General features: G+C 45.9%; 1 long non-coding RNA gene across 10 annotated transcripts in view; it reads left to right on the forward strand.

Moving 5' to 3' along the window:
* LOC106832569 (uncharacterized) overlaps positions 1-27,879 on the forward strand; it is a 166,926-nt gene that overhangs the window by 115,396 nt on the left and 23,651 nt on the right. For 6 of the 10 annotated variants that reach the window (XR_011503227.1, XR_011503226.1, XR_011503228.1 and 3 more), the window contains 4 exons: positions 15,496-17,220; positions 25,222-25,321; positions 25,760-25,841; positions 26,524-27,579. This is a non-coding gene — a long non-coding RNA (uncharacterized lncRNA). Of the gene's footprint in view, positions 1-12,327; positions 14,846-15,495; positions 17,221-25,221; positions 25,322-25,759; positions 25,842-26,523; positions 27,580-27,879 lie in introns of those variants that run through there. The other 4 variants (XR_011503230.1, XR_011503232.1, XR_006528222.2 and 1 more) reach the window with 3 other exon arrangements.

The following is a 27,879-nucleotide window of genomic DNA, read 5'->3' on the forward strand; positions in this document are numbered from 1 at the left end:
GAGAAACAGCAGGTTATGCGATTCGTTTTGTCTGGTAGAAAGAAAAATGACAGTTGGTCAGAAGAGAGGACCTTTATCGAGCACTGTAGTGATTTCTAAAATAAATTCATGTAAAGATCTGTAAACAAGGCACTTTAGAAAACATGATGCTGTATTTTTAGCAGCACTTTTGCAACAGATGCAGCTGTGTATGTATGTGTGGGGTGCAATTGTGACATTTTATCAGACACTCCCAGGAATTCCCTTCTGTCCCTCACCCTTTGAGGACGGGGTGGGGGGGGCTTAGGGACGTTGGATCCAGGCAGGGGTCTCCATCACAGTTTTGGGTTACAGGCAATAAACACCTCTTCTGGTCAACTCAGCAGAAGAGGAAGCCTTTCAGAGGACGGGATAGTAGCACCAGTCTTGGTGACCCCCCTCCCCCCACGCCCCGGCATCTAGGTCCTGGTAGACCGTCCCTTTGGGGCTCAGCAGCTGAAGGGATGACATGCAGCTCTTCCTTCTGGTAGCACTGAGCTTGGGACAAAAATCCCAGAAGAGAGTCCAAGCAGCAATGTGTGGGTCATGTGGCAAGTCCTGGTTAGGGGATGTCAAGGAACTTTGACAACCTCACCAAAACTGCACACAATGAGGGGACAGGATGGTCCCCTAAAGGGAAGTGGAATGCGCTTATCAAAAGGAAGACTTGCTCCCAGCAGGTTCTTTACTCCATCCCACGCTGGCTTTGCTTAAGGAAATGTCCCTGATTCAAAAATAAGTTTTACTGTTTGCGATTATCTGAGCTTATCCTAGCAGTGTTTTCATGCTTAACTGACCTGATGATTGTCCAATGATCAGTCTGAGGAATTTTCTGTCATCAACAAAGGGACCTGGTGGGCAGTTTCCCAGGGCTGCCGCATCACATTACCACAAACTCGGGGACTTAACACAGCAGAAATTTATTCTCTTACAGTTCTGGAGGCCAGAGTCTGAAATCAAGGTGTCGGCAGGGCCGTGCTCCCTCTGGAGGAAGGCTCTAGGGGAGAACCCTTCCACGCCCCTTCCTGGCTTCTGGTGGTGGCCGGCACTCCTCGGCCTTCCTTGACTTGCAGCTGTATCACTCCAACCTCTGTCTCCGTTGTCACATGGCCTTCTCCCCCAAGTGTCTGTGTCTTCACATGGCGTTTTCCTCTCTGTGTGTGTCTCCTCTTCTTTAAGGACATCAGTTATTTTGATTTAGGGCCCACTCTAATCTCGTATGACCTCATCTGCTATGTTCTGAATGTTTGTGTCTCCCAAAAATGCGTATATTGAGATCCTAACCCTTAGTTGTAATGGTATTCGCAGGTGGGGCCTTTGGGAGGTAATTAGGCCATGAGAGTGGAGCCCTCATGAATGGGATTAGTGCCCTGATGAAAGAGGCCCCTGAGAGTGCCCTCACTTCTTCCACCATCTGAGGACACTGCCTATGAACCAGGAAGAGGGCCCTCACCCCATCATGCTGGCACCCTGACTTCCAGCCTCCAAAACTGTGAAAAATAAATATCTATTGTTAATAAGTCACCAAGTCTGTGGTATTTTTGTTACAGCAGCCCAAATGGACTAAGACAAAACCAGGACAAACTCCTCTTTTTTTTTGAGGATGATTAGTCCTGAGCTAACATCTGCCGCCAATCCTCCTCTTTTTGCTGAGGAAGACTGGCTCTGAGCTCACATCCATGCCCATCTTCCTCTACTTTATATGTGGGACGTCTGCCACAGAATGGCTTGTCAAGCAGTGCCATGTCTGCACCCGGGATCCGAACTGGCGAACCCCAGGCCGCCGAAGTGGAACGTGTGAAATTAACTGCTGCACCACTGGGCCGGCCCCAACGTCATCTTAACTTACATTTTAATAATGATTGCAAAGACCCTATTTCCAAATAAGGTCACATTCACAGATTTCAGAGAGACATGCGTTTCGGGGGGGACACTATTTAATGGAGGACGGGCAGAGAATGAAGTTTGTTCCTCTGGTAGTTGAGGAAGTCATCTTTAGACACCAAAGCAAACAGGTGTGACCTGGAGTTCATTGAGAAGGAAGCTCCCTTCAGAGGGATTCAACAGAGACCTTTGTTTTCCGACTCTAAACTCCTTTAAAAGTGCTTGGATTGTATAATTGGGGAAAACAGGTATTATAAAGTTTGGGGACTAGTATGTCAAGCCTTAGTTTTTAGGGAGTCTAACATCAAGCCAGTTTAACTTGCTTTGCCATGAAAGAAAAAAACGTTTTTGTTCTTTGGATGAATTAGTTTTTGGAGCACGGGCAGTCCTCAACCCTAACGTTTCTGTTTATCTCAGCGTGTTGTCCCCTTGGCTTCAGGCCTCCTTTGTTTCTGTTCTGCCCCTTCTTACTTTGCTTTTCCCAAATTTAGGACTGACAGTCCCTTGAGTTACTTAAGAGCAGAAACAAGGGGTCTGGTCTCTAAGGGAGCTGGAGAAAGAGAACAGGAACTCAGAAACAGAACACGTTCTGTCCCTCTCAGCTTTTACGCTCGCTCTGGACTAAGTCACCGAGATGTGGTTCCCATGGTGACCCACCGGCATGGTCATAGAGACTTTGCTGGGTGTCAACTCAGCTATTTTTTCCTAATCTCATATAACACATATAATAGCAGTCCTATGGAGAAACGCAATTGGGCTTGACGTGAACGTGGCTTTTTATTTTTCCTGACGCAGGTCTGGCTGGCAGGATTAGAGGCGGGGTTTTGAGCAGTGAGGCTGGAGTGGTGGACAGGGGCCAGATGACCAGGGTCACCGAAAGCCATGCTAAAAGTGGACTTTATCCAGGAGGCCTCCCTTTCTCAAATTGTGGGGTCGGACCACCTACATCAGAATCTCTTGTGGGTGCGCGTTAAAAATCTAGATTCCTGAGCTCCACCCCCATCTCCTAAACCAGAAACCAGGGAGTGGCTCCGAAGTTTGCATTTTTTGCAAGCCCTCCAGGGGATTCTTGTGCAAACTGAAGTTTGAGAACTACTGCTCTAGATTATGTGGAGCCTGGCAGGCGGTCAGCAGACTTGGGCTTCAGCAAGAAGTATTTTGGTGTTGTAGGAGGAGAATGAAGCTAGGAGGCTGTTTAATGATCCAGCATTTTATGAAACACGTAAATACTGTGCTTACTATGTGCCATGCACTATTTTTGTTGCTTTAGAAACATTAACTCGTTTAATTCTCCTAATAACCTCAGGAATAGGTTCTGTTATTATCTCCACTTTCTGGATGAGGAAACTGAGACACAGAATCTTGCCCAAGGTCATGCGTGGTGTAACTTCAGAGCGCATGTCCTCGACTACTATGATCTGCTGAGATGTAAGAGGGGGCCACCTCTTGGAGGGGGGACTTGAAGAAGGAAGACTCAAGTTCAATGGAGGATAATGGAACCATTCACCAGAACCTGAATGTGAAGATGTGCTGGGCTTTATGTACTTACGTTACCAGGACCTCCTCTATTGGTTGTGAGCTCTTTAAAGGTAGAGACATTGAAATTACTCACAGCTTCCAAAATGTAGCACATGTCAGATTGCACAGGCTCTAGGCTGTAAACCAGGGGTCAAGGTCCTAATCAGCTCTGTCAATATTTTGGCTGTGTGGTGAGTTACCAAACGTCAGTTTCTCCATCAGTAAAATGAGGGTGCTGGAGATGTGATGTTTCTTCCACTGTAACATGAGCAAGGCTGCAGGGTTGCACAGCTCCAGGGGTACCACTCACTTGGTGCTCTCAAACACAATGTGAACCCTGGTACTTGGGATTGTACGAGATGAGGTCACCGAGGAGGCGATGATAGGAGCACCTGCTGTGGGATTAAATGAGTTAATACAGGTCAAGTGTTTAGATGATGGCTGGGATAGGCAACTATTAGTTATTATCATCTTTAAATTTCTTCCAGTTTGAACATTGGCCATCTGGGATCCTTTGAATGTCGTTTTCTCCTCAGAAATAGGAAAAGTGAATTGGAACTTGAAGGACAAACATAGTCTATAGCAGACAATTTTCTCTGTTAACTGGTTTGTTCCTACCTAGTTGCCTGTATTGAATTCCTTTGACCTTCTTTCTAGTATCTTCTTCCCTGGAAATTTCCACCTTCAGGTAAGTGAGGAAAGCACAGGTCTTAGCAGAGGCTGCCTCAACCAGCACCTTCTCTGCTTGTCTGGCTCTGTCTCTGCAGCTGATCAAAGTCATCTGTGACAGTACATTTTTCCAGTGAAGGCTGCTTTGCCTAATGGTAAACATTTACTGCTGGGATGTCTGTACATTGTTGCAAGAAACCTGGAGAAACAGAGATGGGTGTTCTTAAACTACTTCATATAATTATTTAACAAAGAAATCTAGACTGGAGGAAATGCTTCTGCTGTTCCTAAACAATACGAATCAGGCAAAGACACTTTCCTGAGGATGCGTCATCTCATACTTAAATTTGGAAATGGTGTCTTCGGAGGGATTTCAAGAAATTTAGTTTCTTTTCATTCATTCATTCAATAAACCTTTATTATGTGTTTATTAACTACATGCCAAGCATACATTACATGTTAATAACCCTGCATACTATTTATGTAGATTTGAGGTCAGAAGACTGGCTTCAAAATCCTCCACAATCCACTAATTTTGCCAACTCTGCGAGCCTGTTTTCCTAGGCTACCTCACAGGGATGCACTTTGGGTAAATGACTTCATATACATTATGGATGTCCTACGTAAATGGGAGATGCCAATATTAGGACTATTAGGAATGTGCTTTCAGGGCAAGCCTTAACTTTGTAGATGATTATGAAATTCTTTCTGGTTAGAAAGAAGTCACTTAGGTAACTTCTCTTAGGACAGGCAACAGCAGAGAGCCTGGGTTGTTATAGTGGGTAAGCAGGCTTTGGGCCACTTGCTTTATCTCTGGGCATGGATTAAACCTTTAAAACCCTTTGGAGAGTTGGGGATGCCCCACTTCCCGTAAAATTTTCCAAAGCCAGAAATCCTCTAACGCCATTTGACTTCCAAAGTTTTTCACCAACCATTCGTCGCTTCCTCATTTTTCTGTCTCAGTGAATATTTCCTTATATCGCTTCATCATAATACACTTGCTAGTCTGCAGGAAAAATCCTCCTTCCCATCTCCGTGGTGATGGATTTACTAGAAGAGCCAGCCTGAAAGGAAAGAGAGGCAAGGGCAGGTAACATAACCCTTCTTGTTAGGCCTGTTCGATTCCTGTTGGGCGTAGGCTTAGACGATTTGGCCAAAATTTTCGGCAGTCAGTGGCAGAAGGCTGAAGTGAGTGCCCTGTCTTGGTCCTATTTATCAAGTCAGAGCTGAGTGGAGTGAGCTGCCCTGCTCCTGAGTCACGCCCTTGGTTAGCCCATAAGGTCTTGAGTTTGGAAAGGCACCGTCTGATGGGGGTCCATTCACAAGTTTCTAGGCAGCTCCAGGAGTTCTAGAAGGTACTGACTACTCTTGAGAACCTCATGAAAATCTCTTTAATTTCAGGCCAACCCTGCCCCTTCATTAAACCCTCAGACTTCTGTTTGGAGCATAAGAAAGGTCAGTTTCCTGGGCCACTGCGGACCTGACCACTCTAGATCTATACTGTCTAGAACGGCAGCCTCCAGCCACACGTGGGTATTGAGCACTAGAAATGGGGCTAGTCAGTATTGACACGTGCTGTAAGGGTAAAACAGTCACCAGAGCCTGAAGACCTAACACCAAAATAGGAATGTAAAAGATCTCCGTAACAATTTTTCAATATTGATTACATATAGAAATGATAATATTTTGACTATATTGAGCTAGATAATGTATATTTTAAAATTAATTCCACCTTTTTTTTTTTAATGTGGCTACTAGAATATTAAAAATTACCTGTATGGCTCACGTTATATTTCTATTGTTGAGTGCTGGTCTTGTTTCCAAGACTCTTATCTGAAAAGTCTTGGAACCCTGATCAAGAGGTTTGGCTAGAAGGGACAAGACCAAGTTTTCGTCAACTGGGCCATCTTTCTCTTGCTCTTAGCTCAGGCCCCTCTCAGCCCAGGACAACAGTGTGAACTCAATCACACTTCTTAGGTGACCTGCTTTGAAAACTTTGAGATCCTCCTAACTGGTTGAATTTTAGCACCCTGTTTTGAAAAGTACTCTTTCTAACTCTTGTGGGCTGAAATATGTCCCTTCAAAATTCATATATTGAAGTCCTAACCCCCAGTGCCTCAGAAGGTGACTGTATATGGAAATCAAACCTTTAAAGAGGTGAATAATTTAAAATGAGGCTGAGTGGGTCTTAATCCAGTCTGACTAGTGTCCTTATAAGAACAGGAAAATTGGACACAAAAGGAGACCCCGGGGATGTGCGCGCACAGAGGAAAGACCGTGTGAGGACACAGCGAGAAGGCTGCATCTGTTAAGTCAAGGAGAGGGGCCTCAGGAGAAACCAAATCTGCCAACATCTTGGTCTTGGCCTTCCAGCCTCCAGAACTGTGAGAAAATTAATTTCTGTTGTTTAAGCCCTGCAGACTGTGGTATTCTGTTATGGCAGCCCTAAAAACCAAATACACTAACCTATTTCTTGGTAGAGCCGGAGAAAGCTTAGTGACAAGAGAAAACAATTTCTCTAAGGCCAGAAATCTGGCTTCCTGCAACAATCTGTTGGGACCTCAAAGAAACCTGCAAACGTTTCTCTCCCCTGTTGCCTCTGCCTGAGATTTGCATCTGTTTTCCAGTCCCCGTGTCCACATCGTATGCTCTTCTGTCTCCTCTTCTGTTAGCAGTCTTCTTTGTTCTCTGACAGATGATGAAGATTTAAGAAGCAGTAGCATCAGAGATTTTGGCATTTGAAGATTTGAAGGAAGAGCTGACCTCAAGATTTCATATCTAGGTCTATGTAAACACACTAAGTCCCTTTTTCTCCATCTAAAATTCCTTCAATAAACTCATTTGAATGAAAAATAAAGTCATATGTATTAAAATTTCTATGAGATTCTGAATATGTTTATTGGTAGAAAGAATTTCCTTTTCTAGAAAACTTATTTCTGCTAGGCAGTGGGGGTAGCCACCAAGTTGGAAGGAAGGATGCTGGGCCAATCCCCTCTCGAGTTTTCTTGGAGTTCTAAGATCCACAAATCTGTAACTCCCTATTCCATCTACTAGGATGAAACCAGGGTTTCATCCACTGTGGATGGGAGCCATCTCAGGGATGGAGAGAGAGCACTCAGACCAGGTACATCTTGGGGCTGGTGAACTTCAGTGGAAGCTTCATCTTCAGAGCCACTCGCCCTCCAGAAACAGAGTTAAGGTAAATTCCTTTGCCAAGAAGTCAACAAACTGCCTTCTCAACTAGGTCAGTAGAATAAGCGTAAAAGGCCTCAAGCAACATCAATTTTCTTTAAAGAGACTTTTTGAACTTTTGGAACACGTGTCTATAAACTGGCTTGGATCCAAAATTCACTGAAGGGAGAAAAAATACGAAAGACGATGATAGACCCGAGGATTATCTTCTTGGCATTCCCTAGAACAGCTGTCTGGCAAATGTTCCACCGTGTCTGAGATTATTTTAGAAACTTTGTCTTGAAGAAGAACATGTAGGGAGAATACCAGACAGATCTGCCCTCAGTTTTTGGTCACAGAATAAGAATTTCAAGGACATTTGTGCTTTCAATGAGATCATCCTGGCGATGGTCTTATCATTTTTTGAAACTCAAATCATGTCACATCTAATAAATTTATAGCCAAGTGTGGTTACAACGAGTTGATACACAAATAACTGTTTAGGTCTTTCTCCTATTTTTCCTGTACCTTTTTCTCATTACAATGATAAATAAAATATTTTAAAGATGTTTTATTCCACTAAGTATCAATAGAAGCCCATGCTAAATGAAATACATATTTAGTGGTAAAATGATAAATGATATCTGTTTTCCTTAATTTTCTTTCAGGCCTTATTTTCTGCCCAAATGTTATATTTTCTGGGCTCAGTGAAACAGATTATGCCTGAGAGAGAGAAAGAGAGCTGTGAGGGGTGGGATAAAAAGTACAGCAAGACAATGATCAGAGTATCATAAAACTCAGTGTAGGCTCTTGGGGTCTATACCCGTGGGGGTGAGTGAGAGAAGGGCCTAGCATGAACCCCTCGCCACTTCTTGTTCACGTCAGAATTGCAAGGGAAGGAGCCATTTGTCAACCTGTATCACTTACATCAAGATAGTGTCTGAACTATGAACCCTTGACTCACAGCCATTACTTGAAAATGCCACCTTAGCAGTGCCGATGTTGAAGTCTGGGATTTTGGGGGGTGTGTGTTGGTTACTTTATATACTAATTATGGGGAGTATTTGTGTCTAATCTGGAAATCAGACTGTAATTTGTAACGTTATTTCCAAACTCTAAATAATAGTTTTAAAAAGAACTTTTGGTACGTGGCAGGATTTTGAGTTGGGGACAGCCTGGTCCACTTGGAGAGAATGGAGGGTCAGTGAGCATTCCCCAGATGTGTTATGTCTTTGAAAAAGAAGAGCTGAAACAGCCAGAGATGTGAGTTAGCCCAGCACACATAGGAACTGCTGGATGTTTGCAGACTATTCACATTCTCACAGAGGAAATGGGTATGTGCTAAGTGCATGTCTCTTCTTATTCACAGCCTTTATTTTCTTTCTCTTCTGCCTTCCCCAGGTTATATTAAGCTTAATTATAGGTTCACTAGGTGTTGTAGATTTCCTAAAGTCTGCAAGAAAAATAGACTTTCTGATCGACCCAGACAATGCTGAGTGCATTAAGACAAGGAGGAAGGAAGGAAGGAAAGCAGAGAGCGAGGGCAATCCAATCGCTGGTAAACAAGAAGAGACACACACTGTGTAATACTTCGTTGGCAATGCAGCATTTAGCAGGAAGGCAGCAGAGAACACAGGAGAATTCAGCCCAGGGAGGCGTAGTGTTCTGTGTGTGAGCTGGTGTTGGTTTTGTTCATCTTACACTTTGAGGACAGCACTTTCTTTTCTGGTGGTCTCCCCTTTTAAGAAAACCAGCATTCACATTACAAAATTAGATTTTGGGGTTTTTTTTAAAAGACATTTATTAAAGTGTTCTTTTCATGGGAACCATTTCAAAACCCTTAAGCGTTTTGTTTTTCAGAACATTTTTTCATTGAACGGGTCAGATTTAAGGGTAAAATGAAAGCCACTGCTAACTAAAGGCTGACGACAGGTGATCATCAGGCATCATCCGTTTAAACTCGTGAGGCTATAGGACTGCTTTACTGCGGTCGTTCCACACAGGTCTTTCTAGCAGCTCACCAGGCTGCCTCAACTGACACGTTACTACCCTGTCCTTGAAGGAGGCGGCCTATTTCCTGGAAGAAGAGACAAAAATATGTTTAATAGTCACAACTTTGACTTGTTTGTGTCTGAATTTCTTTAAATTTTTTATTCTGAAAGAATTTCATATTCACACAAAAGTTGCAAAAATGGTACAAAGAACTTTTTTCCCGAACCTGAATACTTTAGTGTGTAATTCCTACAAACAAGGAAATTCTCTTACATAGTTATGATGCAATCATCAAGATAAGGGAATTAACGTTGACACATTACCACCCATCCTCAGATGCCATGGTAGGTTTGACAATTAATCAGATCACGTTTATTATGACAAAAGGATCCAATTGAGGATCACTTGTGGCATTCATTTGTGCTGTGTGTTTAGACTCTCAGGTAAGTTCCTCAGTCTTCCCTTGACTTTCATAATTGTGATACTTTTGAATATTCCATGCTGATTATTTTGTAAAATGCCCCTCAATTTGCATTTGTCTGATACTTTCTCCTGATTACTTTCACATTATGCCTTCTGGGGAAGAATACGACAAAAGTGATGAGGCGTTCTCATGGGATCTGATCAGGTGGTACGAGATTTCAATTTGACCCACTATTGGTGATGTTCACTTTAGTCACTCAATTGAGGTGGTATCTGTTAGGATTTTTCATTGTAAAATTGCTCTTTTCCTCTTTGTAATTGCTAAGAATTGCCTGTGGAGGTATTCTGAAACTATGCAAATTTCCCATTTCTCATTAAACTTTCACCCACTGGGTTTAACACCTACTGATGTTTCTTGGTTGAATTATCACTACGATGGTTGCTAAATGATGATTTTTCTAATTCCCTCATTTCTTCATTTATTAGTTGACATTTTACTGTAATAAAATGTATTCTTTCCATTTATGTATTTGCATCAGTATGGACTTATAGATTCCTATCTCAATGATTACAATCTGTTACTATCATTATTTATTTTGATAAGTAAACTGTCCCAGAATTTAGACCAGTGGGAGCACCTTCAAACTGACTTCTGTGTCTTTTTGACACATCCCCATCATTCTTTGAGAGGCTGTGAGTCTTTGAATGGTGACTTTGCTGGGCTCAACAGAAAGGGGGCTCTTTGTAGAGTCTGAAGACCTGATTTCAGTCTTCTCGGCTCCTTCCACTCCTAGGGGGAGTACCCTTTCTGCTCTAAGGCTTAACATGGGGTACTCAGTCCCTCCTACCATCTGGAGCAGTTGCTATGAAGTTTAACCTGAGTGGGAGATTATAGTATAGGCTGACTTCCATTCCTAGAGACTTTCCAGAATCATTCTGTGCATTGATATTTCATGATGGCTTAATCAGTTGCGGAGGCACCGTTTGAAAAATCTGTCTGCCTGTCCTGCTTGTGGCCTGTAGGAGTTATATGTTTCAATAAAATAAATATATGCTTAAATGGCTCTTGCCTCTCCCAGGTGTTTGATGCAATGCAGACTAGAACCTTCTCCCCAAGGGTGCCCTGGCCTGGGTGGTATAGGGGTCCGTGAAGGAAAGTCATTTCCTGGGAGGATGAAGCCCAGTCCCTCTGACCCTGGAAGGATGCCTGCCTTATCTTCCATCCCCAGCAAGGCCCTATATCAGCTGGCTTTGGGCCATAAAACAGATGGAAATGGGTGTGGGTTGGCACAGGACTCCCAGTCATGCCAGGAAGCTGTTTAGAGGCAAGAATCCAGAACCAGGAATGTCTCCCATGGCTGCCTAGGGTGCAGGTGGCAAGGGGAGGTAAGAATGGCATGTGAAGTCATTTGCAATCTGGCCGCAGCTTGGTTTTCAAATCTTAGAGGAGATTACGGCTACAGTGTCTGGCTCAGTGCTGGACCTGAGGCAGATCCTTAAAAACCAGTCTCCTGCTACTTCCCTCACCTGCACTCAGCCCCAGAGCCACAGGCCGTTTGCTAGATGTTTCATGCGCTGCCACCTCGCTCTGCCTACCTTACATCCTACACTATCCTTCACGTGAAGGCCTCTCTGAACACTTCCCAATCCCCAAATTAAAAGACAAACTTGAAATTAATATCTGTATTGATTGAATTAAGTCTGTACAGAAGGAAGCTTGCTATCAATCATATTCATCATAAAATTTAGCATTCACAAAAATTTCATTGCATTTGAAAACAATCCATGTTAGATTTTCCTGGGTCTGTATGAGGACTGCTGAGAACATTATAGAAAATCTAAAATCAAAGAAGTTACTTACAGACCATTACTTTCAAAAGGAAAAATTACTGGAGAACCAGGAAAAACTTTAAAAATAAAAATGACATTTCACGTGGGATGAACATGCATTTTAAGATGTTTAAGATGATGTGGAGCAGGGCCCTCCAACTAGAAAAGTTGAGAGCTTACAAAGGACCTAAGCCAGCCAGACCAGTTAGGCGGCGAGCCCCCTGTGCCTGGGAGGTAGTACCACAGAGACTGCACTGCCAGAGTTTCGTGAAGTAAGCATCTTCCTGTGCTGGGTGGTGGAGCGGGAATCAGCCCCTAATGAGTTTGCGACCCTGGACGAATGGTGCCCCTCTCTGGGCCTCAAGGTTCTTTAACAGAACCAAAAAATAAACAAATATGCAAAAATCCTTTAAGCTCCCTTATATCTCTAAAAACTCCGTCTGCAGATGTGGGACTACACGATCTCTCTCCGTCCTTGAGACTCTCAAATTCTATGCATCGTCCCCTGAGCTTTGATTCCAGGAGCTATTTATTTTGAGCATCAGGTTCTGCACAGCCCGTAATCAAGGATTCAGCTCTCGCACTGCTGGTGTCTCCTCTGAAGAGGAAGTAGACCAGTCGGGTTTTGTGAGCTGGCATCTCCCCTGCTTTAAACATAATTGAGGCCCTGCCCTGGGGAAGGGGTAGGGAGAAAGAGAGGCATTCACTCTAATCCGTTAGTATACTGGTTTGTAGTTCTTGCCTTTAAGAATTACATCAAAGGCGGGGACGCATGAAGAAAAGATATTTTGCTAAGGTGAAGGAAGTATTAGCATTCTACAGTTGCCATAACAAATTACCATAAGCTGCGTGGCTTAAAACAATGGGATTTTATTCTCTCACCGTTCTGGAGGCCAGACGTCTGAAATCAAGGTGTCAGCAGGACCGCAGACTCTCCAGAAGCTCTAGGGGTGAATGCCCTTTGCCCCTGTCAGCTTCTGGTGGCTCCAGGTGTTCTTTGGTTTGTGGCTGCATCACTCCAACTTCTGCCCCTGTCTTCTCCTCTCCATCTTTCATGAGGACCCTTGTCACTGGATTGAGAGTGTTCTCAGGTAATCCAGGATGGCCTCATCTAGAGATCCTTACAACATTACATCTGCAAAGACCTTTTTTCCAAGTAAGGTCACATTCTCAGGTTTTTGGAATTAGGACACGGACGTATCTTTTCGGGGGGCTACCATTCAACCCCACTGCAGGCGGCATGACTGATGGATCCTGGCTCCTTGCCTAGCTCTGGGGTGCTTTGGGTGATGGTGGATAGGGAGGGTACCGCTAACAGTGTCAGGGAGAGGAAAGGATGGGAAGAGTGAGGAGTGGGCACATGACCCCTGCTGACAGTGGCTGGTGCTGTCATCAGTAGCCCTGCAGGTTAGCGAGGGCCATTTTGAGCACCCACCTCTCTTTCTTTCCAAAGGAGGATGCTGTCTCAGTAAGTTAGGCTTGGCTCTGCTGCAGTCACAAACAGCTCCAAAATCTCCACGGCTTACAACACCAAACATTTTTTCTGGCACTAGCCTCAGGTCTATGACAGGTTGACCACAGGATCTCTCCAGGTCACCTTCACTCTGGGACCAGGCCGATGGAGTGGTAGATTTGGAACATGGCCAGTCTGTGGCAGAAGGAGAAGAGTGCACGGTAAACTTTGAGCTAGCTCTTGAATCTTCTGCTTGGCAGTGATGGATGTCACTTCTCATTTCACTGCCCACGGCAAGTCACACGGCTAAGTCTGATGTCAGTGAGGAGGAGACATATCATCCTTTCCCAGGGAGGGGCAGTGAATATTTATGAACCACAGGAAGGCAGGCCACAGGTGCTGTAGGAAGTGCCCCTCCGTCTGTTAAGAAGCTGCATAGCTTCCTCTACCACTCCCCATACAGGGAATATTGCTGCTCATCCAGGCTTTCTCGAAACTCTTAGCATTCACTCCTCCAAGGACTGTACTGTCCACATGTTCTGACTACAACCTACTCTTTTTTTTTTTTTTTTTTTTGAGGAAGATTAGCCCTGAGCTAACATCTGCTGCCAATCCTCCTCTTTTTGCTGAGGAAGACTGGCCCTGAGCTAACATCCGTGCCCATCTTCCTCTGCTTTATATGTGGGACGCCTGCCACAGCATGGCTTGCCAAGCGGTGTGTACGTCTGCACCTGGGATCCAAACCGGCAAACCCTGGGTGGCCAAAGTGAAACGTGGGAACTTAACTGCTGCGCCACGAGGCCAGCCCCACAATTACTGTTTATCCCATACTGTCTAGGCCTCCCATCCCTCCTCATCCCTGTCTCCCAGGAAGAAACCATCAAATTGTAGTTTCATGCCATTGTCCAGAAGAGCTACTGCTGGGACTGTGCTTTCCAAACATAACCGACACAGAGTGTTTACTGCATGGTCACTTTCATAGCAGCCACAGGAAGAGCACTCTGCCCCTTCCTCTGTTCGCAGAGGCTCTGAGAAATGGTCAAGGGCTTGGCCCTGAAGCCGCAGATGGAATCGTCTGTGGATCCCAACAGTCTTCCACAATTAAGGCAGAAGAGGCCTTAGAGAGGTGGAGGGCAGCTCCCGTGAATGCAGAGGTCCACAGAGGAACTGCCAGGCTTCTGTAAAGCCCCTAAATTGTAAGTAAAATAGTGTGAAAGTACGTGTTCAGTGCATATGTATTTTCTGGGGTCAGGAGCCATAGCTTACATCTGACTCTCCAAGAATCTGTGAACCCAGGAAGGTGAAGGACCACAGAATCTAACCCAATCCTATCGTTGTACTGGTGATACAGAGATTGAAGTTTGGTTCCTGACACCAGATGGACTGACTCTACGTAATATATTAGCTAATAACTTCATCAAAAGCTTTTCCCTAGACCTTGGTTTCGTTTCAATGAGTAATTTCTCTAATATTACAACCTACTCTGGGAGAAAGGAAGACTCTTTGGAAAGTTACATTGACTTTTAAAGCCACAAGGGTGTCATTTGGTGCATTCCTACCCAGGCAATTATTACCCTTTGAGTGCCTGAAGAGCTCCCTCCTGCCTTCCCTTTGGTCTCCGCAGGGACTCATTCTGTTTCTACCAGGCCAGTGTGAAACGTACAGCGCTGGCTTACCAGAAGGGTTTACTTCGGGAATTTCACAGACAGGGCTGCTTCCGTCTTGCAAGGAAATTTGCATCCCATGATGCAGAATAGAGAATGACTATGGAAGACGATGGCAATAGGATTGCGTCAATATTACATGTCTGCCAGGCAGACAACAAATAGGTTTTAATAGCACAGGTCTGTTCATCCTTCTCTTCCTCCTCCATGAAGCTGGTTGGAGGTGAGTAGTATTTCCTTTTCACAGATAAGGAAATAGAGGGTCATTATTTTATTAGCCTCTGAGCAGAGATTCTTAACAGGGTCCCTGGATGGAGCTTTAGGGGTCTGTGAACCTGTGAAATGATTTGCAAAGACAAGTATGTACTTGTATGTGTATTTGGGGAGAGGGCAGAGGAGCATGTGATTTTCATCAGGTTCTACAAAGTTCTGTGACTGTATCTTATAGAATAACTGGCAGATTAGCCCAATCTTGACGTTCAGCTCTATCTTTTTTGATAGGTTCTGTCCTTTTTTTCCTTGGTTGCTGACCTCCACACAGCAGACAAAATTGAAAGCAAGAACAATTTTGTGGAGGAGTCACATTTAGATGTTTCCCTTACCTATCTCTGTTCTGGAAAGTTTACAATCTTTTACTCCCGATGGTCCCACGTAGGTTAGAGTCCCAGTATGAGGGGAAAGAAACCTTAACAATCACCAGGATTCATGGATGGGAAAACTGAGGCCTAGAGAGTCAGTCGCATTCACGTGATAAATCAGTGATGGACTTAGTGTTCATTCCTTTTTGAGAAATCAACTCCAAACTCAGAGGGGAACCTCTTGCCAATATTTCTTAACAAATGACAATTCAGCGTGACTCATTTTTCTTGACAGCATGCAAATGAAGGAAACAAGACTGAGCGGCCTTCTGTCCAGAAAGCAGGAAATGAAGCCTGTCTGGGACCACATATTCCCTTGGGACACGTCGTAGTGTCAGAAATGGGTTCTGGAAGAAGCTGGCCTTTGTTCATTTCTGTTTCGTGAGTGAGCTCCTCCTCTTGGCCCTGGCTGGAGGGGTGGCTTCCAACCCACATTCCCCAGGAGTGTTAAACCAAAGAGAATCTCATCAGGACTCCAGTCAGGCTCTGCTATCTCTAGAGCCGCCATCAGAAGCGCCCGCCCTCCTCAGCCTTGCTTTCCACTGACAGAAACATTGACTTTTCCAGATGAGATGTTCTGAGCCAACCAGTTGCTCTTACATGAAGCAGAACCACAGTCACGAGGAGGCAGCTTATCCTCGGGCCCTAAGAGGCGCGGAGCTGATGCTGTTGCACTTGGCTGGATTGATGTTTAAATGTCCTTTGCCTCACAGGCAGCCTTCCCTCCAGCCGGAGGGACCCTGGACCTCTGTAACCTCTGTGAGAGGTAAAGTCTACTGTTAATCTCACTAACGAGGGGTCTGTTTCACAAACCGGCCAAGCCCTGGTTTCTTCCAAGGAGACATAACAGTGTTTTCTGCAGAGGGGCCTGTGATAAGATATCTCAGAAATGGAGTGATTTAGGGCTAGCCCGGTGGCGCAGCAAAGTTCACACGTTCTGCTTCGGTGGCCTGGGGTTCGCTGGGTTTGGATCCCAGGTGCATAGGGCACAGCTTGGTAAGCCATGCTGTCTCAGGCATTCCACATATAAAATAGAAGATGATGGACACTGATGTTAGCTCAGGGCCAGGCTTCCTCAGCAAAAAGAGGAGGATTGGCGGCAGATGTTACCTCAGGGCCAATCTTCCTCAAAAAAGAAAAGAAAAAGAAATGAGGTGATTTATAAAAAGGATGTTATTTCCTACAGAGTAGGAAGCTGGAAGATCCTTTTAGATATTATTTACTCATTAGACAGACCGATAAAGAAACTAAAGCCCAGAGCAGGGCAGTAGCTGCTGGAGGGCCCAGAGCCACGTGGTAGGAGAGCTGGGAGAGAGGCCTGGGTACTGAGAGAGCTGCTGTGTTTGGGCTGCTCTACACATCCCCGTGTTTCTGTATTCCTCCATGCTCACGGAGTCTTCCTCAGACTTCAGTCTCCAGATGTGCCATAGTTTAATTTGGGGGTCCTCAAGTCAAAATTTCAAGAACTGAAGAATACGGATCATGAGACCTGCTGAATAACATCGAAGGAACTTCTGAACACGCCACCATTTAAGCGGAGAGGGTCCCTCCCTTCCGCTGCAATCAGGCTATTACAGGCTCGCTCTGCCTCTTACCCGCTGGGCGCAGGCCAAGCCCAGAGCCCGGGGCTCCTACTATGACTTGGCTGAGCAGCAAGCTATTCATCCACACGTCCAAGGCCACTTTTGTGCGAACAGCTTCGCATCACCTGCCCCTGGAGACTTCGGATCACCCCTCTGCTCCCCCGCCCTCCCCTGCTCCAGCCCCTCTCTGGCTGTGCAGGAGCCAAAGGGGATTTGTGATAACAGAGTCACAGGCACAGGCCCAACCCAGGCCCGAGGAGCTTGACCTGAGGCAAGAGCATAGCCCAGAACAACACACGCCACTCCCCAGCAAGGAGGGGTGGCCCGGCACTCAAATCGAAAACTCCTGGGCTTTTGATGGAAGCCATAAAACAAAGGTGAGGGGTTTCTGGGTGGGGGAAGAATGCATGATTATTTACGGCTCTGGTCTGGAGAGGAGGAGAGCAGGGAACTCTTTCCAACTTGGCGCGTGATTCATGTCCCCCGGGAGCCGCAGCGCCGCGGCGGGCGTGCGCGCCGGCAGCCCCGGGCCAGCCGCACGCCCGGCGCTCGTTTATTTATGGTGGCTTATCAGCGGCTGTGCACGGCGATAAAGTTTATGAAAAGAGGCGGCGTCGCCGGCAGGCGGGCCGGCCGCGCTCCTTTCCCACACTGATTAGGATCAGCCAGGGCTCTGGGAGCTGCAGTTAAGGATCTCGGGTGCCCGGAGCCGCGTCGCCCCCTTCCTGCCCCGCCCGCCGGCTGGCCGGCCGCTGCCCCGAGTGGGAGCCGAGGTCAGGGCTGCGGCCGGCCGTTCCGGGAGGGGCTGGGAGGGACCGCCCCGCGGGGGAGGGAGCGCTGCCCCGGAAGCCGGGAAGGAAGAGAAAAATGCCCTTCCAAGAAAAATCCGCAGTCCCCTTGTTAGGTGGAAAGGGGTGATGGGAATTTTTCTCCTTTGAAGATGTGGCGAATTCGCATCCTCTGCCTTGACTTTTCGGCATTCCTTTCCATCGTTGCATCTTCATTGCTTTCTCGTTGCCTTCGGACTCGACTCATTTTTTTTTCCTCGTCATGACCACGTTTTGTTTGTCCCTTCAGAGGATAGTAATTAAACCCCTACCTTGCCATGGGACACCTGTAAGCGCTGCAGAGAGAGAGATTCAGAGAGGAAGAGCCCGTGGTCCTGGCTCTCAAGGTTCTCAAGGTCATAAGGACAGACAGTCAAGTATAGAGTGACAGCAGCCCGGGGTTCTGAGTAAGCGGGAGCAGACATGGGGCTGGCGCTGCGCTGATGCTTTGGGGGCATTAATTTGTTTAATGCTCATAGCCACTTGAGGAGAGAGGTGCCATTATTATGCCATTTTACAGATGGTGAAACTAAGGCCCAGACAGGGTAAGTGACTTGCCTAAGAGGACTCAGAGAGTCAGTGGCTGAGCCAGGCTTTGAACCCAGGCAGAATGCCACAGAGCCTGTGCACCTAACCGCTAAATTTCCCTGACTCTCTAGACAGACAGTGAGCTGAGGGCGTGCAGCAGCCAGGACAGCTAATCCTGCAAGGCAAAGTCGATGTGGGCTTTCTGGGGGCGGGGGGCGGGGTGGAGACGCGTTATTCTGGTTGGGGCTTGAAGGGTCGGCATTCACAAGACAGACATGACGGTAAGAGGAAGGCAGTTTTACACTGTGGTCCTGGGTTCTCAGGGCGCGGCTCCTTTCACCTTCTGGTCTGCATTCTTTCTCCAAGGACTGAGAGAGCAGACGTGCAGAGCCTTTATATGGTGTGAAAACGGGATCACCTTCTTTAATCTGGAAGGTTCTATCTGCAGCTACTGAAATCCCACCAGCTCTCAAGTCTTAGCAATGGTCATCACCTCCTGGAAGCTTTCTGGACTGCCCCTTATCTCCCTGCCAATGACGAAAGCAATCCTGTCGTCTCCTCTCCTCTCTTGCACTTGCCTGTACACATGGAAGCTCTTGGGTTGGGGTTCCATCTGTCTTGATTACTAGTTGGTGGGTTCCTGGAGGGCGCTGGTGGACTCCCTCCTCCTTACCCACTTCTGTCTCAGGCCTCGTTTAATATCCTGCCCATAGGAGGTCCTTAGTGACGGCGCTCGGTGAATAAATATGGGAGATCCAGAAAGCTTCTGATCTCATAGGGGCCTCATTTACTCCTTGATGGATTTCATAATCAAGCAAGCTAAAAATGGAGACGACGTGTCCCCATCAGAGAAGGTCTGGACCACCCTCTGCCAGGAGAACACAAAAGCAGAGTTACCCAAGCTCAGAGTCCCCTATAATCCCTCCAGACTGGGAGCAGGATTAGTCCTGAGGCCCGGGTGTAGCAGGAAGTCTTGTGGCCCCAGTTATGGGGAAGGGTTGTGAGGGCTGGGAGCCAGGCAGATCGTTGCATAATCCTTCTTGATTTCAGTGAAGCTTTTCCTAGGGCCACTGGTGTGGTGTGGACATTTGACTCCAAAGGGTATGGTGTCAACTATGAGCACCTGTCAGCGCCACTGCTCAGGGGGTCAGGGCGGTGTCTTGTGTTTTGTTGTGTTTTTTGTTTGTTTAGAGCTAGCTTTTAAAAAATTTAATTGGAAAAGTAGTACATGCACATGATTTAAAAATTAAAATGGGGACCGGCCCCATGGCGTGATGGTTAAGTTCATGTGCTCTGGTTCAGTGGTTCACCAGTTCGGATCCCAGGCATGGACCTATGCAAAGCTCATCAAGCCATGCTGTGGTGGTGTCCCACATACAAAATAGAGGAAAAGTGGCACAGATGTTAGCTCAGGGCCACTCTTCCTCAGCAGAAAAAATTAAATTAATTAAAAATTAAAATTAATTAAAATGAGTCAAAAGGATATACAATGAAAATTCTATCCCCCACCGTAGACTCCTTAACTCATCCTCTCCCTCCTCAAGGGCAGCCATCAAGAGTTTCTCTTCCCAGAAATGCTATATACACATATATACAATATTTTTGTGTTTCTTATCATGACCTAATGAGGTGGCTGTGAACAGACTCAACGCGTTTGCACGTGATGGTGATGTTGTTATGGTTGTTGGTGCTCTGGAATAGAGGGTTAAGGTTTATTGACCTTGAGAACTAGAGAAGTTGTCTTGCACATTCTGAATAACGTTTAGTAATAAAAACTGTTTAGTAATAAAATCTGGATATCTCAAATACTACCTGGAAAAAGACTGATCTGGTCCAAGGGTAGTGGAAACAGGATCTGCGAAGGCAGAGTTGGCCACAGATTTGATCTGGATAGGAAATGCTGCCAGGGAGGTTCATGAGTATAATTGGTAGAGCTCAGCAGATTATTTGTTGGGTAGACTCATTAAAGTATTTATAAATGTCCTGTTATTTGTTGGTTACTCTGTTATACACTGGAAGGAGGGAGAGTCATAGAGGTGAAAAAGATAACTTATAATTGAATAAGAAGAACCCAAATACATTCACCTGATGTTACAATAAAGGGTGCCCTCAATAGACTGGTTGATGGAACTGGCATCATTTAATCTAGACAAGAAAAGGACAAAAGGTGACTTAATTATTTAAAGTACATGGAAAAGTGAGCTAGGTGTCCCTAGGTCTCCCCACCTGAGTACAGATGACTTCTTAGTGGCACTATACCCTAAGGCTGTCTGTAGCAAAGGATTTCCAGACCTCTGCACAGCCTCTCTGAGTTGTCCTCGGACCCCCCTGGGGCTGTTCCTGCTCACCACTCTAGTTACCCCTGGGCACCGCTAGGTGCTCTGGAACCAAAGCTCTGGGGAATGAGAAGAAGGTTCTTTGCTCCCTCCCCTTTGTGTGATCTTCCAGCTGTGCGGTCCCAAAGTTCTTCTGTCTGCACTCTGGTTTCCCGCAAAACTCCAACACAATGGTCTTTTCAGTTTTCCTTATGGTCCTGCTGCTCTTGATAGGACTCAGATATGAATCCAAAGTCTGTTTGGCCAAGGGATACTCACAATTAATTGTTTTTCTCCTCCAATGAACAGGACTGTCTTCCTGGCTCCCCCCCGGGCCTCTCAGATCTCCTTTCCCGCAGAACGAACTCCCTCCCAGGAGGCTCCTCGGCCTCTCACACAGTTGTCAGACATGCTCAGACACGTCAGACTCCAGCTTAGGTTCAAACCAGGACCTCAGTGCCCCCTAATAATAACTAGCAAGGGCTCAGTTGTCTTGATGAAAGATTCTGATCAATTGTTCCATAAGGAAGGCCAAATAAGAGGCTGTGGATATTAACGAAAGCAGGAAAGATTTTAGTGAGTGAAAAGGATTTCTTAGATCAGGATGATAAGGAAAGTTATTTTCCTCTCCCCAGGGAAAAGTCTGCCATCTGTCTTGAATAGTTCAGGAATTGGAGTCCTAGTTCTTGCCAAGCTGAGCCCTTGGTATTCCAGAGGGGGACTGAGATGTCCCACCTTTAAAATCCAATAGTAGTGGCCTTTGCCCTAGGTCAGGTAATGCAATTTTTCCATGTAAATTTTTTTCCATACCTTTTTCTTAAGTCTTAAACCCTTAGCACCTGCAGGCAACAAAACTAATGAACAAGTAGTAAACAGATATGAGTGGGGAAGCTTGAAAACCACCGATCGTGCTGGGTTTGTTGCTTTTTTTAAAGAACATGTGTGCTTGTGGTTTTATACTGCCTGCCCATAATGTAGCCATATTTTCTGCTATTAAACTTGTTCCTACTTCATGGATAGAATGAAACAGACCATTATTCCAGGGTGTTCCTGGAAGAGCCTCATGTTTCAGGAAACTCACCACGACTGTTAGTTTTCTACCGCTTGAGTACAGCCATGTGCCACGTAACGACGTTTCAGTCAACGATAGACCTCCTAAACGATGATGCTCCCCTGTGATTAGTACCATACAGCCTAGGTGTGTAGTAGGCTATCCCATCTAGGTTTGTGTAAGTATACCCTGTGATCTTCGCACAACGATGCAATCGCCGAATGCCGCATTTCTCAGGATGTGTCCCCGTCGTGAAGCCACATATGACTGTACACTTGAGCACCATTCTTGCAGACTCTCAAGTATTAGTTTCCTTTCCTCCTTCCCCTCCTCCCTCTGCTGTCTCACATCATGGCCCAGACTGACTCCCAGCCTCTGCCAGGCTGAAGATAACCTCTCTGTCTGGCATATCACCCATGGGCTAAATTTATTCTCAGGGGTGAGCTGAGGCTACTCTGACCAGTGACTCCAGGCAAGCATTTGAGCACCCATATCTTGGGAAGTGGAGGGGACCTACAGGGAGGAATGAAAGATGCAGAGAGAGATTGACAGGAAGCTGGCAAAGGGGCTTTGGAGAAATGGTGACACATCATGATACACAGTGACTATAGCATAAGTTGAGACAGCCTGAAGGATTTGACTGCTCCCAGCAAAGATTCCTTTTCTGTCAGTTATAGTGTTACTGTAATACAACCCCCGAAGGGAAACGCTTAGTGCTAATCAGGGCTCAAGAAGTCAGTGGACTTGATGTACAGAATGGGGTGTTTCATTTTATGATGTGGCTATGGGTTACATGAGAGACTAATAAAAGAACTCCATAAAATGTGGCTTGGAGCAGTGGGGTTGCAGCCCCTGCCAGAGGGTCAGCCTGCTCAGAAGTGGTTGTAGAGCAGGGCTGATGTCTAGCTGGTGTGCGCTTGCATGCGTTCTGGTTCTTAAACTACTGAAAGCCTTCTGTACCAGTTGTTAAGAGGCTGCCACTCTTAGCTTTCTAAGCACTCTCCTGCTGCCGTGACTGCCCCTACTCCAGGACCTCCCCAGGATCCAGCGACCAAATGCAGAAAGCCTGAAAGTCCTGTTCTATGCCATATCTCCAGTGCCACCTTGTTTCTGAGTGGCTGGTGCCCATGCAGTATCAGTTGTTAAGTACTTAAAATATCACCCGTCTTACAGCATGTCTTCCTGGGGATTGGGCCCGTCAGATACCTGTGGGGCAGAACAGGGACACAGTTTCATAAGACTGTTATTTCGGATTCCGGGCCAGTGCAGGATGCCCAAAAGAGGCTTTCTTAAGGGGTGCCTGTCACTCTCCTGGTGGCTGCAATGACACACCCAACCGTTCCCTTGAATCATATTTGGTTACCTCAAAGTAGAGTTTTAATAGGCCCAGGGACGACTTCAGGATTGAAGAGTATATTTGGAAGAAACAGACAAATTTGCATAAGGTTTCCCAACCAAGAATTGCATTTGCCATAGAATTTGTATTAGAAGGATACTTAGAAGACATCGGGTCTCTCTTCCCAGCCAGCACAGACTCCTTCTGAATCACCCGCCAACGGGGGATAGCCAACCCTTCTAGGTCATGTCTGCTGAAAGGGAACTCAGCTCTTTGAAAGAAGCCTTCTGTGTGAACCAGCAGGAGCTGAAATCTTCCTAAACAAATCAAAGTGTGAACTCCTTTTGTTGAATTGCAATCTTCTTACACATCTCAAATTTTGTTCCCTCACTTAGATGGAATAGCAAGCCAAAGATGGCTCCAAAGCAAGCAATGCCATCTACTAACATGTCCTTTAGTACCAAGTAAGCTGAGAGGGCCTACAATCATTCATTCATTCAGCCAATGTTTGTTGAGTGGCCCCCAGGTGCCGGGCAGTGTGCCTGGTGCTGGAGATTCAGCACTGAGCTGAAGGTGGTCCTGCTCTGAAAGACTGCCCAGTCCATTGGGGACCCTCTTTGCAGCTACGCACAGAGCTATTGTCAATTAAGGGACCCACAGAGGTGGCCCTGAGGCCTCAAAGAACAGATAAAAGAAAACAACTCTGCACCTGAGGGCTCAGTGGTCAGAGAGAGGGAGAAGAAGAACGCACCAAACAGCCCCTTGAGGAAATAACACCATTAGAATAGACAACCCGAGCAGAAGAAACAAGGACGTTCAAACACAGTACAAAAAAAAAAAAGGACTTCCTGGAACTAAAACGTATTTTTAAGTGAACTACTCATTGGATGAATTAAAGCAGAATATGGGCTTAGCAGATCAAGTGGGAGGATATCCCAAGTACAGAACAAAAGTACAAAGAGATGGAAATCCTGAGGGCAAAATCAGAGACAAGGAGGCTACTGGGAGGAGACCCAAGATGTCAGTAGTCGGAGTTCCAGGAGGAGAAGAAAAATAAACAGAGGAAGGAGAGCGAATGATTAGACAAGTGACAGAAGTCTTCATGAGTGAAGACTTGGATTCGAGGTTTAAAAAGAACTCCTGAGTTCCCTGTGTCTGAAAGGCAGGTACCCAAGCCCATCCAGATAAAATTCGTGAGCAGCAGGTGTAAAGAGAGCCGCTTGTCCCATTCAGTACAAAGAGGAAAACGTTAATTACAACGGGAAAGGAAAGAAGTGGGTGTCGCATTTCTCACCTACAATGATGGGAACTTGGACACACCTACAAAATACTAGAGCCAGGCAAAATGCTTCTTGCTGGTTAGGTCAAAAAAAAAAAAATGTTTCACCCAGATACAGAGGCACGTGTCTGATTAAAATACTCTAGAAAGAACCTGAAGCCAAAGAAACAGTCAACAGATAACTCAAGATAGGAGAAGATGAAGAAGAAAGAAGTCAGTGGTGAGCAATTGGGCTTCTCAGTCTCTCTCTGTCTCTGTCTGTCTGTCTGTCTGTGTCTCTCTTCCTCTTTCACTCTCAGGCAGTTGTAACAGAGGCCTCAGCTGAACCCAAGGGGGAACTTTGGAGCTAGAGTTGTTCTGAATAGAGATAAGTCTGACTTTTTCATCCGAGCCTTGACTAGTAGTTGCATGGAGGGTGCCCCAGGGAAGGGAGCACACCTGGGGTGTGGCCGTGCCCTTCAGCTTCAGGCAGTTCCTGGAGAGGGATTCAGCTGTAAGCTGTCAGCAGCCAACAGTCTTCAGCTGGAGGGAGGTTGTGGGGATACAGGCTGTGTACCCAGCATCCACAAGGCATGCGCGGTGCCGTTTATGTGAAATTATATATACACACTTAGGTATGTATGTGCCGTGGTGTGCTGGGAAATGTTTAACAATTGGCTCTGGGGTGGGAGGAAGCTCTGATTTGTAGCTTCTGTTGATTTCTGTGGTGTAAATACTTCTATCATGGCTGATATCAAACTACTAATGTGATGTCACTGCACATGGAGCTGGGACAAGATGCACACAACTGTCTATCCTGAGCTGGTGCAAGCTGGCTCCTACCCACCACTGTGCGTGCACGAGGAAATTTAGGCGCAGCATGTGGGCAAGGGGAGAGCATGAGGGGCAGCCCTGGCTGCATCTTGTTCGGTGGGAGCACTCTGTCACTGGGAGAATTTCTCTTTGGGCTCATTTTCTCTTTGTTGTCACTTTTCTAACCCTCGCCCCTACAATCCCCTGCCCTTTGACTCCCTTCACCCCAGTAAGTTGGTATTCTTTGCAGGTAGTATTCCAGAAGGAATCTCAGATCCTTGTTCATACTGGAGCCCAAGTGACCATTAAAACAAGAGGCTGCTTCTCCATAGGCAGTTCCGAGGATCAAGGTGAGAGCCATGGAGGGACTGGCAAAGCTCTGGGAGGGGCCCGGCGGTGCATATTTTTGGCTTTGTGGGACATATGGTCTCCGTTGCAACTGTGGATGCCCCTCAGGACAGTCTGCCAACTCCTGCTGTGTATGATCCCATTGTATCATAAACCTCCGCGTAAGTGTTAATTATGGCTATTTCAAAGGGCCCAGAGGAAGGAACCCCTTAACTCTACACCTTCAGCCCAAACATCGCAGAGCAGAGACTTAGGCCTCGGGGGAGGTTTTGTGGTTCAGCTGGCTTTGTGAATGTAGCTTTACCCAGGAATGTTCTTTGCACTTCTTTTTCTCCATGATTAAGTCAAGCGAGGAAAAGAGAACTCCTGAATTAAAAAAAAAAACCCCAAAACCCAAAACCAAAACCCCAATTCTACCAACAAACCCTTTTATCTGTTAGGTTTCTGTTAATTCTGGATTTGGAAAAACATACCTGGGAAGGAGGCAGGCACTCCCACTGCATTACCTCTGAGAAAGACACAGTAAGTAGATTAACAGCAAACCAGGTCAGGCCGGGGGAGCCTTTATATGGCTAAGAAATTAAACTCTTCGGCTTTCCAGCAAGTGAATTATTTGAATGGTAGTATGAAATCCACAAGTTTTCTATTTGTAAAAATGGCTCATGTAGGACCTTTTTTGGGCATCTGAGGAGCACCCCTAGCATGGGGGTGTAGATACTAAAGCTACAGCTTTCCAAACATATTTGGGGCAAGGCTCTTTTCTCCTAGCTTCAAGTTTTCCATCTTTAAATGAATACTTTAGATTTCTTGGACAGCCTTACAAATCTTTGTGAATTTGTGCTGCCATAGATTTCTAAATGTCATTAAAATGATTAAGCCCCTTACTGAAAAGAAATTCCTTGCCTTCTGACCACTTCTTGCATTGTAACCCCATAAGGTTGACAGCATGAGAGGCCAATTCTGTTTTGGCTTCCAATTTTCTTACAATGTGTGTGTGTGTGTGCGCGTGTGCATGCATCTGCGTGGGTGTTCATATTTTGGTGGTGAGAGAGTTATTTTCCAATAGAAAGTCTTTGCCTTATCACTACTTTGTTGATTTCCCCCTCGTAACCAGGAAGCTTAGAGCTGAATTTAGTGTCCAGACAAGCCCGCCCTGGGTATGTTGCAATTATCTTTTGGTGATTCTTCATCTTTTCTGATTCAGAGATTTCTATGGGAATTTGATGGAAACAAGGGGGAATGCCCCAGGAAGCATCCATAGATTCCCACAAAACATGCATAGAGAGTGGATGCTCATCGCTTCTTTTGGAGATCCTCAACTACCATGTTTTATGTTTTATTTGTATTACTTTCTGGTGTCCAAAATGCTGATGTACCTGAGGACTTCGAGACACAGAGGAGATGTGGCCAAGCGTTGGAAGGGTTTGTTCGTTTGTTTGAATGCAAAGGGAAGAGATAGTCAATAGTGTCTGAGGAAGAGCATTTCTCCGGGAACGTGTCACAACTTCATCCTGCAGTCAAGGGGGAAAGTGCTAGACCAAACTGAAGCCCTGGTTTTATCACTAGCCAGTTCTGAACTTAAACCTGTCCTCACTTCAGTGAGCCTCCGTCACCTTAACTGTCACCTGAGAACACCGCACAGGGTGGTGGGAGATTGAGAGACTGGAGAAGTGCTGTCTGCACTGTGAAGTGTGGCGCCGAGAAGAGGATTCAGTCAGGCTGCTTCCTCAGGCTCCTCTGTGATCAGCACTCAGATTAAATCCTGACCTGCAGGGACATGCAGAGGCCATCACCTCACCTTGTGCAGCAATTGCTACTTGCTGATAATGCAACAGTCCCGTGCCTCCGGGAAAAAGAGGAATCTTGAGGAAGGCTCTAAGACTTCTAAGGCTTGAAATGAGCATGTAGAAACTGCCAGGCTAATGAGGCCATGGGCCATTCCTCCGGGGTGCCCACGAGAGATGCTTTTATCTACCACAGATCCTCTCTCTCCCGTCCTCCACATGTGCACACTTAGCCCCCGCTTTGAGCTGCAATGCAAGGACCAGCCCCTCTCAAGGCCTTCCCTGACTGTGTTCTGTTCTCGTCTCTAGGCCACAGGATTCTCGTCCATCTGATTCCAGTAGCATCTACCACTCGTTCTGCTCATCTGTTACTAAAGTTAAATTAAATAGTTTATGGAGTACTCACTATGTGGAAGGCTTTATGCTGATCATAATCCTATAGTGCCTTGATTAATTTTTCCAGATTGTTCATCTCTGTACGTATCATACCCCCAATGGGATCACTTGCGCTGCATGCATTCTTCCTGACATCTAGCACACGGAGTTGAGAGCTAAAGTCCATGTACGAGCTAACCCACTTCCTGCTAGAACTCTGGTATAACACGGGAGTGAGTCGAACACATAATTATTAAAGTTATATGTGTTCAATTTAAAAAGTTGGGAAATATATACAAGTATAAATTTACCCATAATCCTGTCATCCAGAGATAACTGCTTTTAATATTTTGGTCTATTTCATTTTAACCTTCTTTAATCTATGTCTCTGTTTACCTAAT

The sequence above is a fragment of the Equus asinus genome, chromosome 5, assembly GCF_041296235.1.
Source record: "Equus asinus isolate D_3611 breed Donkey chromosome 5, EquAss-T2T_v2, whole genome shotgun sequence".
In the NCBI taxonomy this organism is placed as follows: Eukaryota; Metazoa; Chordata; class Mammalia; order Perissodactyla; family Equidae; genus Equus; species Equus asinus.